The following is a 14,625-nucleotide window of genomic DNA, read 5'->3' on the forward strand; positions in this document are numbered from 1 at the left end:
AAAAAAAGGTAAATCTTACCTCGTAGTGAGGTGAAGTTCACCTGAATTGAGCTGAATAAAAAAGTAGGGGAGGGTGGGGTATCGTGGGCCATGGGGAAACGTGGGCCACTTTTAATATCTCAGATGTGTTTTGAGATAAAAATCTCAAACCAACTGTCATCGTCGTCGCTTTGCGTGAGCATATATTCCTATATGTTGTTGACTGAAATACGCATCATATGCTTCTTTTATTTATCAAGCTAAAAAAGTTAGGAAAATATACTTACATAATTAAAAAAAACACCCGCTAATTTCATCGATGGGGAACCTAAAGTGCATAACAAAAATATGCTCATACGCTCATGATCTTAGTATTGTCATGATCAGTGTTCGGCATCGCTAATTGAAAAATTAGCGACGCTAATTAAATCGCTAACTCATTCAAATTTAGCGATCGCTAATTAAAACCGCTAAATGAGCGGAAAAAGTTATCGCTTCAAGCTGAAAGCGCTAATCGCTAACTGTTGATAAACAATAACGTAAACAGGATGGCAACAGCATGGGTTATGGTAGCATCTCAATTCATTTGCTCAAATACTTTACAAACATAGTGCAGATTGTTTATTGTGCCCAGTCTGTTGAAAAATCTTTAACCAGGTTTCACTTTTTTTTTTAACTATCAAAATAGTAATGCAAAATTCTCATGATAGGAGCATTGCCAAACGTGTATCTTAAAAACTAAATGAAATAAAAATGCAAATTCATTCTATGGTGATACTATCTTATTATTACTTTATCTAATTTGAAATACTTGTAAAAACTGCTTTGTGAAAAGTAAATATCTCATCCACTTAAAACAAGTTGTAAAAAGCGGATTTTTTCAGCATTTATTATTCGAGACTTGCCGTGTGAGATAGTAATGTGAGATCTAAAATAAACTTAGAAATTTGGAAAAGCTTTTGAAAATCCATCGATCAACCTAAAAAGCACATTTCAACAAATCACCGCATGTGGACGACCATGCTAAAGTCATGTAAAATATTGATCAAGTAGGTCGTTTACTGTACTTTTGCAAGCAAAAAACAGTATCTAAACATTGACCTTCTAGCTTTGAATTATATGAATGATGTTTGAAATAGTTTAATAGTGTTTAACAATATTTATTGAATTGTTTGTCTGAGACTGTTGAGAAAAGAAGTACTTAAAGAGAAAAAAAAGATAATCTGTATGAGGCACTTCTGCCCTGAGATTATTCGAAGTGACCATTTTCACTTGGAGCGCATATTGGTGTAAGAATGATGTCCGATGTCTCCTTTACTTGTCAAATGACAAAAACTCTACTTCTATCAGTAATAATTTGTGAATTTGAAACAAGTAAATGGAAGTTAGCGTTCTTCATTTAGCGGAACCAAAAACTAGCGGAACTTTTTAATTCGCTAGCTCAATCAAAATTTAGCGGCAAAATTAAACCGCTAACAAAAAGTTATCGGACTAACTAGCGATTAGCGGATTAGCGTTTTTGTGCCGAACACTGGTCATGATCTTTCACGTGGAAAAGGAATTTTTGATGAAACATCAATAAGTCACACATACGCAACCAATTTGCAAATCATAGCTTGTGGGGAATCGTGGGTCACTCATCTTGAATCACCTATATTTTTATGTCTTTATACACATTCAGAACTTAATATACGTTTTTCCTATCTGTAAAGTTTCTAATGCCAAATAAAGAGTTATGAAAAGTATTTGTCCATCCTTTATAAAAAAAATGCCAAAACGTTCACGAGCCAGGTTTTAGAATCTATGCGATCTTTTCACAGCTCTCTTTTTTATTTCTTCATCTGAAATTGCTTTAAAATAACGAAATGAATTAGGAAATCCAGTTTTGGGTCAGCTCATAAACTTTGCATATTATTTGGTCAATTTGGATTTGGTGGACCACGGTTCCCCACCATTTTTCTAAATCCAAAAAATACTGCTTTTTTTGCAAACAGTCAGAACTTGGAAAAAAATAACTTAAAAATTAAATTAAGAATTAAAAATTAAAAAAAAAATTATATGATACCTTGAAAATGTAGAAAACCATACCATTTTTTATTTTCATTCTATCTTTCATAATAAAGAAGTTATGGAACAACGAAAAAAGTGGCCCATGATTCCCCACTCTCCCATATAATTCACCAAGAAAAAAGGTAAATCCAAATAAGGTAAAACTTACCTCTTAGTGAGGTAAAGTTGACCTGGATTGAGTTAAACAAAACGGTACAATTCATCTCGAAAACAGTAACTATTTGCCGAATCCGTTTATTGAGGTTAAGCCAAAGCTGTTTTGTCGTTCTGAAGGGAAGTTTTGTTCCGTGCCCAATATGACAAAATCGGAACCGAATGGTAAGTGTTTTCTTAGATATCACAGAACAGAACAGAATGCACATAAAACGTGCAGAAAGTACAAAAACAATGAAAATCTAGCAATTATTTGGAAATATGCGATCAACTAAACTTAGCTATCAATAATGCATTTGAAGAGTTCAATCCAAAAACCCAGCTGGAAATTATTTAAGTCCTGCCTAAAGAACTTCTTTAATAACGTTAAAACAGCACTTAAATCAGACTATTTTCCATCAATAATGCAACTTGATGAACAATAGACTAGTTCACTTTTCGGCTTTTTTCGCTGATCACAACGCCACTTACAGGGTTTGATCCTCATTCATTTTCAAGTACTCTGGCCGAATTTGAGCTCATTTGAGTAAGTTTCCAGCGTGCGCTAGAAGTTTTATTGAAAAAAGTCCATTTTTCTGGAAAATTTCCGTGGATGTGTTCTAGCAAGCTGTTGTTAATATAAAATGATAATTTTATAGTGCTCGGTGATTGGTATGACAAGCATTCGTATGGACCTGTTTTAGATAATTGACTAAATCAAACCGAAAAAAATTAAAAATTCATAAACTACCAACTTTTACAGAAAATTTACTTACAAGTTGAGAGCTTAAAATCAGTAGTAAATAGAAAAAATATATTTTCGAAATAAACTTTTCATAAAAAGATAGCCTTATTTATAATCTTTAATTTGATGTATAACACTTAATTATCGCAACAGTACAAGCAAAGATATTCAAACATTCGCATCACATTCTTTGAATCATAATGTTGTCTCCATTCAAGTTTTAGCATCATGCAACCTGCAAAACGTGGCATCAAGAGGACTTGCTTACAACTTGATCAAAGCGCGCGCTTTTTTTAACTCCTGGCCCCGTCATGGGGTACTTGATTGAATAAAATATTTTATCTTGTGCACAAGTTGGTGTGGAGCAAACTTGAATGAAAAATATTTTATCAAATCAAATTTGTTGCATAGATATTTGAATAACTTTGCTAGCACTCTCGCGATCATTAAGTGTTATACATCAAATTAAAGGTTATAAATAAGGCTATCTTTTTATGAAAAGTTTATATCGAAAATATTTTTTTTCTATTTACTACTGATTTTAAGCTCTCAACTTGTAAGTAAATTTTCTGTAAAAGTTGGTAGTTTATGAATTTTTAAATTTTTTCGGTTTGATGTAGTCAATTATCTAAAACAGGTCCATACGAATGCTTGTCATACCAATCACCGAGCACTATAAAATTATCATTTTATATTAACAACAGCTTGCTAGAACACATCTACTGAAATTTTCCAGAAAAATTGACTTTTTTCAATAATATTCCTAGCGCACGCTGGAAACTTACTCAAATGAGCTCAAATTCGGCCAGAGTACTTGAAAATGAATGAGGATCAAACCCTGTAAGTGGCGTTGTGATCAGCGAAAAAAGCCGAAAAGTGAACTAGTCTAAATGAACATGTTTGTGATAATTCCGAAGAAATCTGCAATCTTCTTGCATTCCAAAGCTTTTTGAGGCAATTGTAATTGAAAAGTTTTTCCTTCAAATAAAAAAAAACGAATAACAGTCAAAGAACATGGATTTTTAAAGGTCGATCAAATTCAACAAATTTACTTGAATTCGTAGATTATTCATTAAATTCAATGGATAATAGGAATTACGTTGAGGCATTGTATAGAGACTTAAGCATAGCATTTGAATTCATAAAAGTAAAATTTTATGAATTATTAAATCTCTCTTTAAAACGATTTCACATCCTTGAATGCAATATTTCCTACCAGAAGTAACTGGTCAAATCTCCACAGAGTGCAAGCGTTTGCAATAATGTATAAATTTGACCCGACGTCCAAAGAAAAGCCTATGTACCGTATAAAGGGCAAAGGAGCTTTACATGAAAAAAAGTTAACCAAGTCTCGTAGTAGGTAGTTGGTAGTTGGTTGTACGAATGCAAAAAAGTTCCAGGTCCAAAGTAGGGTCACTCACCCCACATCAAATTATTTCATTCAAAACGAGATGTTTAGCATCATCTGACCTTTTATGTCTTATATCCTTTACGTTTTTTGTCCATATGTTTTTTACTCGAAAAAATATGTACGTCAACTGGAGTATTGATCTATTTGAACAAATGATGCATGTTGGGTCACCTGATCGCAAGCGTGGTTCTATGGGGGGGGGGGGGGGGGGCACTTTATATTTAAACCCGATCAGTTCAGGGTTGGGTGGACTGAATTTAAAAATTTGAGATGCATTTGAATCATTTTTCATAAATATTAAAACACATTTTTTTTAAATTTTGTGCTAAAAATTTGCATAGTGCTTTGATTTCGTGCGTATCTCTGTCATCAAACAACGTTTCGCTAATCTGATAAGTTATCTTTAATGCTGAAGAGTTTTTTTTTTCGCTTTTTAGATATTTAGTGAAAATGTTTTTTTCAGACTTACTTCGTTAAAACTTTAGCTATAGTTTGATCATTTTTTGATAATGTTCATCAAATAGTCGGTATGATCGATAAATACCTGCAAACTTGTTTCGACCATAACTTTATTATCTTACGAGTTATTGCAGATCGGTTTGGCTCCATAATTGATGCATCAACATATCTCGATCCTTTTTAGAAGTAAAAAAGACTTAAATCATTAAGTGTTAAATTACCTTTGGGGCCGTTCAGATACCACGTGGACAGAAAAATGAGATTTTTACCCCCTTCTCCCTCTCCGTGCACAAGTGTGGACATTTGGCAACCCCTACCCTTCTCCTCCAGATGTCCACCTGGACAGTTTCGATTATTGTTGCCTACATCTAATACTTCATTTCCATTTCTTGGTTTATTTGTCACTGCAAGCTCCGATTTTTACAGAATACATCTCCAAAACCATTTTTTAATTAAAAATACCGGAACTGACTAGACAATTTAAATTTCAGAAGAAACATTTAAATTTCTGATTTTTTTTTAATAATTTCTTTTTTTGGAACGTTTTTGAAAAAAATTAGCTTTGATTGTATTTGCCTCGACGTAGCAAAAATGATCGATTTTGATGTACTGATAGAAATCGATTCTTCATAAATTTAATTTGGTAATTTTTCAGATCTTTAGAATTTTAGTTTACGTACTTTTAAGATTGAAAAAGAAATACAAATTTTAAATAAATATATGGAAAATGGCCAAACACATAAAATTAAAAATGTGTTTTCTCGAATTTTTTTTTTTTAAATTAATAATTTATTTTTCTTTTGAAGGCTCGTTTATTGTGATATTTAGGTGAAGTAGGCGTATGCTGAACTGTCAGCACGTGTTTTTTTTTCGAGCTGTAAAAGTTATATAGAAATTTGAATTTAAAAACAATTACAGAGAGAGAATGGTTTAAATAAAATGTACAAATACAGTGTTTTTGAACAAAATGTGCGCGTGAATCAGGAGGATCCGTTTGTGAGCTGCCAAAGGAATCGGTCGATGCTATGTTTGCTCCTTGTGCGTTGTTGGTTTGAGCGAACTTTTATTACAAACAAGTTATTACATATAATGTGAGGAGAAGTAGGCGACGACTGGATGAAATCGCACGTGTTTTTTTTCGTCTTAAATATTTTACAAAATTAACGATTTCTTTGCGAAAAATAAGAAAATGTGTTATAATGTGATATCAAAATGAAGCTGGACCGGTACAGATCCAGTTTCCGCTGGAAGTTTTGGTGGAATTTTCCTTGGAAAAAGAATCTTTCTCGAAGTAATTATGTGAGCAGAAAACGATTTCTTCCCGGTTGAAAAACGAGTGTGGGAAAAGAATGAAAATCTATCGAATTTCGGGTGGAAAAGTCGTGATTGTTAGTCATGAAGTACATCAGTGAGGACATATAAATTAATGGTTGCAATTTTGTTAATACAAGGAAAATGGAGAAAAAAGTTGTGCAGATTATAGAACAATTCCCCAAAACGAAAGTTGTGTTCCGGAAATAATATTGTGAGGAAAGTGACTAATCATGTTTAGTGATTTGCTTCCAAAATCTCTCGCTGTTTGCTTGGGAAAGTTTCAAATGGTTGGCAAAAAATGTGTTTTTAATGTGAAGAACCAACAGCACATAGCAGTGGTGTTTGAATTGTGCTTTTTAATGATAAATCAACGAAAATAACAAGTGATTTTATGACATTGGAAGTTTTTTTTTTTCGTTGCTTTTTTACATAGCTAGCTATGATGGTTTTTGCATAGCTTATTTTGGAATAATGTTGTCTGTGGAATGGAGCTGCAGTTACCAGATGTGACAACAATTTCGCAGAAAGTGCGCTTAGCAGCCAGGAAAAATTAGTTGGATTGGGTGAGATTGTTTCATTTTACTTAAAAAAATTTTACTGTGATAAATTCTATCTGCCTCTGAGCGAGAAACATATGAAGATTCACAGAACTTTTTACACGTTTGCGGATTTCTCTAGAGCAACGAATGGAAAGCTTTTAACTTTCATTCCGAACGCCTAATTGGGACATGCTGCGCGAAGATAAGTATCTATAATTAAGTTAAACTCATTTTTTCGAAAGGCAAATTATTTTTTAAATTATTCAAGACTAACATTTAAAAAATATTCTGGTAAACTTGTTACAATTTTTCTACAAATAAAAAAATCTAACATGCATGAAGGAAGTCATACATTTCAGATAATAATTTTAATGGTTTAAACAGCTTATGATTGATGGCCAACTTTAAACGGGTTCCAATTAGTTGATAACAAGGGTGAAATTTTTGATAAATCTTTCGAGCTCTAAACAGATCTCGAAAGGTTTCATGTTCTGCTAATTTTTTTTATTCTCTTTTTTATTTCCAAGAGCGAGTAAAGGCGCTTTATCCTTGGTCGATGACCAGAAATGATTGTACACTGAAATCCAAAACAGTTCTTCTTAGAAAAAGAACCTTAGAATCTTAATCTCCTTCTTTATTTCATCAAACTCTTCAAAACGCTTCTGTTCAAGTTTTGTGATTTCTGTGTATAAAATAAATCATTTCCAACCGCTGAAGAAAGGGCCTGGTGATTGATAAAGTTAATTTACATGACGCATAGTCTACGCATCAAGGAGCATTTTTCTTAGCATGCTTCCAACGATACCGCCCATTTGAAACGTATGGTACTGGTGGTCCACGTTTCTTCCTGTTCCTGTGTACCAGATGTCTCTGCGTTCTCTGCTCCATGGTAGGCCCAACCACTTTATGTTTTTGATTATTTTAATGTTTTTATGTTAAAATAATTAAAAACATGAACAAAGAAAAGAGGAATAATAACACATTTTATTATTCTTTGGGACTCAGACATAAGTTCTGGCTGTGGAAGTACGATTAGTGATTAGTGAAGGCTCGTTTATTGTGATATTTTAGATCTTCATTAGCTTTTATGCACTGAAACCCCTTTGACTCAAAGGGCGTCATACATTTTGAGCCGTAATCACAATTAAACAATTTCAATAACAGTTTAAAAAAAATCCATTCTTTAATTTAAAACTTTCAAATTTAGTTAATTAAGTAAGAAATGGCTACGACAAAGTTGTCCTGAGACCAAATTATGATTAAAGTTATAAAAATAAGTTTCAATTATAGAGAATTTATGGTAATAAAAAATTACATTAAGAATATGAAACTTAGATTATCCGTTGAAATATGATATCAGTTATGCTTCAAATTTTATACAAAGCTCGAAAAAATAGTGTTTTTCACCTGTTTTGATTAGTATTTTTGTTCCAAAGCTGTAAGTGGCTCGCGTTACCTGCGTATGTATGTGAGTGCAGTTGTCACGCATTGTTTGTTTTCAATGCAAAATTGAAATTTATTTTCATCAATTCTATCATCACTTTTAAAATATTACTCACAATGGTATTTTTCGCAGAATATTCGATGATTCAGACGGTACTTTTGAACACATTTTTAGCTTATTTACGATTTTTCATGTTCATGCTATTTATTTTAAGAATATTCGTTTCAACGATTACTTGAAAAGGGCTTATAGTCGGTATTCAGCCGTTCGCACTATTCGGTACATCTCTAATGATATCTATTCAATTTTCTAAAAATACTGAAAATACTACTTCTGATAAAAAAAATAGAGTTCAGAAATTTGTTTCCAAAATCTGTTTTTAAAACATAAACTTTAAAACTTGCCTATGTTTTAATTTTTCTCAGGTGAGATAAAACTATTCCGTCATCCATGACTATTTTCTCGGAAACATAGCAATCGCTCAAGTTGAACATTCTGAAGACATTTTTCTAATTTTTAACCAACACGGCTGGATTTCAGAATTCACACCAATTTTATCGCCGATACTGTTTTTAGCTCATCTACACAATAATATTTAAAATATTGAGTAAAAATCCAGCTTAATCACTTAGGTTAAAAAATCCACTCTGAATCTGAAGGTTTGGTTATTTCAACTGCAATTGATTATGACTTTTCACTGAAATGTTGAAATAGTATGAACTTTCAGAAATTCACTGTTTGTTCAATATTCTTTTATTATTCAAACATTATACAAAAAGATTGGAAATATTGAGAGAATTTTTTTCTAAAATTTTTTGTTGCAAATTAGTTACTATTTCTTTGGATTTAGTTACAAAAAAATCAAAAATCTAGTATGAGAGCTCGGAATTAAAAAAAAAAACAAATAAAAATGAAGTGTCAAAAGCTTCATACCTAAGAATATGATTTTGATGAACTTATTTAGAATTAAATTTATATTTAAAAATAGAAGCATTGAAACATGAATTATTAATAATTCGATACTTTCGAACAACGATTCAGCAAAATTCTTCAGAAAAATAATTAAATATTCAGTTTTTTAATTTACAGCAATTTTTAAAGAACACTTTTCTCAAATAACTGTTTTGGAATTGTTGCAAAATGAGAATCTTTCAAATTTTGGTGAAGGTCTTACGATGATATGAAGATGTCTAGTAAAAATATTGTGGATAACTTGAATATTTTGTTTACATTTTCTTCTACGAAAATGTGTTTTTAATTTTCATTTGTGAAATGACATTTATATCGGAAAACTCTTTAAAGAATTCTTACAGTTATAATTTTTAAACTACCAATCGTAAAAATTACGAAAATAATCTTTTTGAATAATTAAATTGAGAACATTTGTAAAAAGTTTTCACTATTTTTCTCTTATTTAAATTTATTTAAATTACAAACCTACAACAATAGAAAGCTACAAAATACAAGTCTTATTGGCAACTATCAACCTAAACCCACCCACCCGGTTTTTTTTTCTAATTCGGTAGTCGGTAGTTATAACATTTTCCAATGAGGAATAGGCACAAGTTTATTTATCCAATCTGTGCATCAACATATCGATGGATCTGAAAGTCTTATCACACAATCAACATTGAAACCCATGAGTGATTTATGAAGTGAAAATATATGGAGCCGCAGGAAAAAGTAATATATATTCCCCCTCTGCTTTTTTACTACTCTGATCGCATGAATTGAATTAAACTCACGCGATTTGCTATTATACCTACATCTCTCATATTCGTATATATTTTAGAACATCATTATTAACAGACCTATCGAATGTGTCATTCACATTTACATTCAACGCTCTACTTGTAGATACGGCCTATTATGAATGAAGGGAAAATTCGCTTATGCGAAGAGCAAGTGTTTACACAGGCACCGTCACGTTTTCGCCATTTTCCAATAAGATACACGAGAAACAAACGCGTGGCTTCCCAATTACGCCCATGTACAACATACATTCATACATAACGTAATTTCCATACTAACCTTATTTCCGCCCTCTTGTGGCACCCGAACTTGGTGGAGCTTTTTGAGTTTTTCTTTTCTTTTGCCAACTTTTGGGTTTTTGGGCTGGCTGGATGGATCCCTCAAGAGCCAGTAAGATGTCTATCTGTTTTTCCTCTTCGGTTCTGCGCTGCCACAGCGATGCCAAATTCAATATTCACTAATTCACTTAAATATCTCGGGCTGCGAGCAGCACTTTTATTTAGCTGACGATAAACGACGAACCAAAAATCACTCTTAGCACCGAGCTTGCGATATAAATTCGACACGTTTGGCCTCTCTCTTCCAATTTGCTTTCACATCCCGGCAGGAAAATGAAGAAAGAATAAAAAAGACCTATAGCGGTCACCAGATAGACGAAACACGGATTCTTTCACGAAACGACAACCATGGGGATTACTTCCTTTTTCGGAGTTTCCGATTCAAACCGACGGCGACGTCGAGGATATTTGGCAGCCTGCAAGCTCAGCCCGATTCTCGACAACCGCACGCAATCATTCGTAGAAATCGGAATGCCTGCTTCTAACCGGAGCGTCAATATTTTTTCCTTCTTCGCCCACACCACAAAAAGGCCTAAGCTAAGAACGAGAGATCGTGCAGCCTACACTGCTAAAAATAGGCAATCCCAAACGGCGACACTGGAACACGACAACTTCAGCTGGCCCGAGCTTTTCTTGTGGAAAAAGCACCTCCAGCACCCCACTCTCTTTATTCCGTTATCGCTCTTCACCTCTGTCTCTCTGTGTCGTTCACAAATCACGTTTTCTCGTTGCTGCCTCTAACTGATTTGTGGTTTTTCTTTTCCTCCCAGCCAGCAACAGGACTTTTTTTTAATGTTGTTGTTGTTATCGTTTCTGCACTCAACTTACATTACGTAGGTAGGTACCTTACTTTTGTGATCGTCCTTTTTGGCGTTCTGTCCTCGTACTCCTGTAAATAAACAGCGCGAAGCCAAAAGAGAAAACCAAAGGAGAACCAAATTATTATTCTGGTCGTAATTCTTCTCGGCACTTCGTGGTCTCTCGATCACCTTAGAGCGTTTTACGCAAACTTCCCTATCGTGTAACCCCCCATTCTTCCCTTCAGAAAAAATGTCCAGAACCGCACTCGGATTTATTTTCTGCCCTTGAAAATAGATTTAAACTTATTTATGGTATTAACATCAATCAACATTTGAAGAAATCTAAATCATCGTCACTAACTACTCTAACAGACGGTGAAGAACTCATTACAGAATCATTAAATTTAACAGATATTTTTCTTTGGATCCAATCTTTCTAAGGAAATACACGTTGAAACTGATTATTTTGACTTACTAGCTTACCCGGTGTACTTTGTTCCCCTTCCATGGAAAACATTTAATTCGTTGCAATTTTTAAAATAACAATAAGTTTCATTTTTCATAAAATTTCACAATCAAATGTTATCTATTTTTCATGGTAACTGAGCTTATAGATTGTGTTGAGTTTAATGGTTTGAGGGTTGAAGGAGGAAGGAAGGAAATAGGAGGGATTTTCAATACAATAAAAAATCCCTTAAAATAAAGAAAACGCCCCTTCTTGAAGCGGTAGGAGTATTTGAATAATACAGACCAATTTGTACATAATCAAAAAAAAAGTGCCAAACTTTATGAAAACATCTTACTGTTATCATAGTCCAACGTATCTTTCGATTTTGGCAACATGTTCGATCATTTTGTGTTGCCAAAATTGAATGTTGCCAAAATCGAATGTTGTCAAAATCGAACGATTTTTATCTTAATTTTTGTTGTTCCCTTATTTTTAAAAAAAAACTATTTTTATTATCGTTATCGTTATTTTTAGTCAATCTTGAAACATTTTTGATTATTTTTTCATGTTTTTGATGCATTTTTCACTATTCTAGTTAAGTTTTTTTTACGATTTCTTTTTTATTAAATTTTGTCACCATTTCAGAACGTAAAAATGTATTTATGTTGTTTGCCTAAATAAAACCGATTTTGGCACATGTTGCCAAAATCGAATTTTGCCAAAAACTAACGGGGTCTGTAATATGTATTTTACATATATTGAATAAGGTAAATGATCTTGAGCGGAACTAAATGGCCCAATTCGATGCAACTCGGAACAGTTGATCAAGCGGTGTGGATAGGGGTTATATCCGAACGATTTTTTTTTAGTTCAGCGAATAGATCTTGGTTTCTGCTTTCTAATGATGATTTTAAGAATATTTTAGTGTAAATCCTAATAACTCTAGAGCTGTTCTACTGAAGTAAGAATTCTGATCTTGAGCGGAACTAAAATATGATCTTGAGCGGAACCATTTTGTACTGAAAGATTTCTTTAATAGCTCTCATTCCTAATCTTTGTGTAGCTGTGAAAACTACAAGTTACAACTGAATTTCATCTTTAAAGATTTTAAAGTTAAAAAATTAATGTTTTCAAGTAAATTACAAAAAATTAGCCTTCCAAAGTTGTTATCAAAATATCCGTTCAAATGTTTTTCTTACTTCAAAAAAGATATACACTTTTCACTTTGATTCACTGTATCTTATTTCGAAAGAATCGATTCTCTAAATTCAAATTTTAGTTTTTTTTATCTCAAAAATTCAATTCGTAAGCACTCGTGAGTATATTTAAATGACTATTTGAATGTGCGCGTTTAGGATCATATTGCCTCGAACAACTTTTGAAGGTTACGACAAAGTCAGTAATACAAAAGTAGATTCCTTATATTACAGATTTTGCAAAAAAAAAACTGTACATTTCTCTTAATCAAAGTGTTTTTGAGTAAAAAATCTGTTTTTTTTTTGTGATTTTATCCGAATATTCATTCTGTGATGCTAATTCCTTTAATTTCATTGAAAAGTCATGATACTTGGGTATTTTTTACATTTTAGTTGGGAAAAATCAGTTTACATTGAAAATCTCATCATACTTTTCTAATTTTCAATAAGAAACCAAAATTTTATGTTGACCAAAAAAATAATAATATTGGAAATCTATTCAAAATTGAAAAATTCTGTGAAATTTTTGAATGTTTCGAAATTCATTGATTTTTATCACAAATTCTGTGATAAAAATTTGCTCAAAATTCAGTAAAAATACAGATTTTTCTGAGAATTCGGCAACCTTGCTTTAAACAACTCTTTCAAAGAATATAGTTTATAATAAATTCCAGTTTCTTATGGATCACGATAAAAATTTTATTTATATTATTTATTTATTTACATAGTATTCCGTCTCACGACATAACTTGACGAACATAATTCCTAAAATTCACTCGGTCCATGGCAACCGTTCTCCAATTTCTCGGGCACCCCACGTTCGCCAGATCACGCTCCACTTGGTCTAACCACCTCGCTCGTTGCGCCCCCGCTCGTCTTGTGCCTACCGGATTCGTAGCGAACACCTGTTTTGCAGGACAGTCGTCCGGCATTCTCGCAACATGTCCCGCCCAGCGTATCCGGCCAGCTTTCACCACCTTCTGGATACTGGGTTCGCCGTAGAGTCGCGCGAGCTCGTGGTTCATCCTTCGCCTCCACACTCCGTTCTCCTGTACGCCGCCAAAGATGGTTCTTAACACTCGTCGCTCGAATACCCCGAGTGTACGCAGGTCCTCCTCGAGCAATATCCATGTCTCGTGCCCGTAGAGAACAACCGGTCTAATAAGCGTCATATACAGGTTACACTTCGTGCGAGGGCAAAGTCTTCTCGACCGCAGTTGCTTGTGGAGTCCATAGTAGGCACGACTTCCGCTGATAATTCGCCTCCGGATCTCACGGCTGGTGTCATTGTCTGCCGTCACCAGTGAGCCGAGATAGACAAAGTCTTCGACTATCTCCAGCTCGTCGCCGTCGATCGTGACCTTGTTATTACTGGACAAGCGGGTTCGGTCGGTCTCGGATCCGCAGGCCAGCATGTACTTCGTCTTGGACGTATTAATCATCAACCCAATCCTTCCTGCTTCGCGTTTCAGTTTGCGGTAGATCTCCTCCACCGCCGCAGATGATCTGCCGACTATATCAATGTCATCGGCAAAGCAGATAAGTTGACTGGATCTGTTGAAAATCGTGCCCCGCATTTCGCCCACCGCTCGTCGAATAACACCTTCTAGCGCCACGTTGAACATCATGCAGGATAGACCATCACCTTGTCGAAGCCCCCTGCGCGATTCGAATGAACTCGACAATTCACCCGAAATCCGCACACAGCACTGCGTTCCATCCATCGTCGCCTTGATCAGTCTGATTAGCTTCCCGGAAAAGCCGTTCTCGTCCATGATTTTCCATAGCTCGTTACGGTCGATCGTGTCGTATGCGGCTTTGAAGTCGATGAATAGATGATGCGTAGGGACTTGGTGTTCACGGCATTTTTGGAGGATTTGCCGTAATGTGAATATCTGGTCCGTCGTAGACCGTCCCTCCATGAAGCCGGCCTGATGACTTCCCACGAATCTGTTTGCTTGTGGCGTGAGGCGGCGGAGTAGGATTCGGGACAACACT

At 34.3% G+C, this 14,625-nt stretch overlaps 1 protein-coding gene across 2 annotated transcripts in view; it reads right to left on the minus strand.

Annotated features, from left to right (window-relative positions):
• Positions 1-14,625, minus strand: part of LOC129755136 (uncharacterized) — an 824,173-nt gene that overhangs the window by 769,340 nt on the left and 40,208 nt on the right. For both annotated transcript variants that reach the window (XM_055751488.1, XM_055751489.1), the window contains exon 3: positions 10,125-11,072. The gene's annotated coding sequence lies outside the window, so the exon portion shown is untranslated. The remainder of the gene's footprint in view (positions 1-10,124; positions 11,073-14,625) is intronic.

This window comes from Uranotaenia lowii, chromosome 3 (genome assembly GCF_029784155.1).
Source record: "Uranotaenia lowii strain MFRU-FL chromosome 3, ASM2978415v1, whole genome shotgun sequence".
Taxonomy (NCBI): domain Eukaryota; kingdom Metazoa; phylum Arthropoda; class Insecta; order Diptera; family Culicidae; genus Uranotaenia; species Uranotaenia lowii.